Raw genomic sequence first — 2,292 nt, 5'->3', positions numbered from 1 at the left:
TGAATACTCCCCTGATCAACTGTCTCTAGAGCCCTATTCATCACGGCAGTGAATTAATCAGACTTCATCAATGGACTCCTGAGACTGCATGTACCTGCGGACGTGACCCCCGGGGGCTGACAGCTACCACCAAGGGGGACGTCCCACGAGGTCAATGACCCCTGTATGGGTAAGTCCAAAAATTGGGGAGTCAAAGTCTGCCAGAGTGGGATAAAAGGCAGCAAAGAATGACCCCCCATGGCGCCCTCTCTGACCAGACCAGCACCCTACCTGCCCAGCCAGAAGGACCAGCCAGTGACCTCATTCTGAAGCAACATCACACTGAAAGAAGCCTCGATTGGCCATTGACGGTGGACTCCAGTGCTTGGGGATAAGTATATCTTGACTTCGGTGCTTAGTGTTCATATCTAGCTACTGTGAGTATGCGCGTGAATGTGTGCGTGTTTGAGGGGATCAGCCCCAAAGTTTATGATCTGACTTTTGCATCTGTCTAATAAAACTAGAATTTATGATGATCCTGTGAGTTGGTCCTTTGTAGCCAACAGGAGTAACACTAGAGAAAGGGGAAAGTAACCCCATCATAATCCACATCTTAATGCCCCAAGGAAGAAGTCTTTCTCCTGTGATCTATATCAGCATTTGGTTTTAGGATGATGATTGTTTTCTGAGGTGGGAACAAATGTGAGGAGGAGAATTTCAAAAGAAAAGCCTTTAAGGAAATATGACAGGTTAGCAATATTTTGAGAACACAAATTTAAAATAGCTTTGTTCTCATTCAGTGTTCTTCCTACAGGTCTACTTTAAGAACACAAAATGAATCGGGAGAATCTCACTAACACAGTGAAAGAATTGGTCTTTGTGGGTGTCTCTTAGAATCCTGAACTGCTGTGCTTCCTCTTCCTGGTCTCTCTCATAGTATACATTGCTACCTGGCTTGGTAACCTCGCTATCATCACTACAGTCATTTCTGACCACCACCTCCATGTGCCCATGTACTTCTTGCTCATCAACTTGGCCTTCCTGGACCTCTTCAAGTCCTCAGTGACTGTCTCCAAGATGCTGAGGGACCTCCTGTCCCCACACAAAACCATCTCATTTCACAGGTGCTTGATACAGATATATTTTTCTTTCACTTCTCGGGGGGCACCTCCGTCTTCCTCTTCATAGTGATGGCAGCTGACCGATATGTGGCCATCTATAAACCATTACAGTAGTTGATCATCATGAACTGGGGTGCTTGCATAGGGCTAGTGACTAGGGCATGGTTGGGTGGCTTTGTCCAGTCTGTTGTCCAAATTGCACTGCTCATTCAGTTGCCCTTTTGTGGACCTGATGTACTGGATATTTTATACTGTGATGGCCCACAGGTTGTGAAATTTGCTTGCACAGAAACCTGTGATAGACTTGCTGATGGTCTCCAACAATGGGTTTGTAATCACTGGGGTCTTCTTTGCATTACTCATTTCCTATACTATCATCTTGACCAAGATAAGAATGCACATTATGGAAGAGAAGCACTAAGCTCTTTCCAGTTGTACTACACAGATTACATTGGGGTGCTTGCATTTTGGACCTGCCATGTTCATTTATGACAGACTCTTGCAGAAATTTGCAGTGGATAAGGCAATCTCTGTGCTCTACACAGTGGGCATCCCCATGCTAAACCCAGTGATCTACACACTGAGGAATGCTGAAATTAAAATTGCCATTCAGCGGTTACTGTGGAAACTCCTGTTCTCAGGAAAGAAATCAGAACCTTAATTTGTTAAATAGTCTCAGTGTTTTCCACTTTGCAAAACCTAAGATACAATAATAACAATGATAATATTGATATCTCTAACCATAACAATTATATATGACATCAGTCATATATATATGACATCTCAAAGCCTTCTAACATGATTTGTATACATCTAGTATAATGTTCTAGTCTTTTCCGGCCATCCAAGTGGCTATTTCTTCACTCAGCCACACACCCTCCACCTTTCTCCAGGCCCTACATATTTCTTACAAGCCTTCCACTATTAGCTGTTCAGAGACCAACCTCAAGAAAGTGCTAGAGAAGCACCTGGGTGGTTACTGCCCTGTGACATGCTGGTTCAACTATGGGCAGTCAGTGAGACCTAGCTTCCAACCAACTCTGGGCAAGGGGGCCTAGAACTTGGATCTTTCCACTTTGCAGGTGACTGCTTAGCTACTGAGGGCAAAATATAAGAGGCTTTCCTCTCCCACACATCCCTCCTTTGTTTCTGAATACAGGTTCCAGTAGTCATGGTATATGGTAAACATTCA

At 44.2% G+C, this 2,292-nt stretch overlaps 1 pseudogene; it reads left to right on the top strand.

Annotated features, from left to right (window-relative positions):
• The first annotated feature begins 385 nt into the window (after nt 1-385).
• LOC102373857 lies at nt 386-1,761 on the top strand (annotated as a pseudogene).
• Nucleotides 1,762-2,292: the final 531 nt, after the last annotated feature.

The sequence above is a fragment of the Alligator sinensis genome, unplaced genomic scaffold, assembly GCF_000455745.1.
Source record: "Alligator sinensis unplaced genomic scaffold, ASM45574v1 scaffold1485_1, whole genome shotgun sequence".
NCBI lineage: Eukaryota > Metazoa > Chordata > Crocodylia > Alligatoridae > Alligator > Alligator sinensis.
The sequence above is the reverse complement of the archived record's forward strand: the minus strand, read 5'-3'. Positions and strand labels throughout refer to the sequence as shown.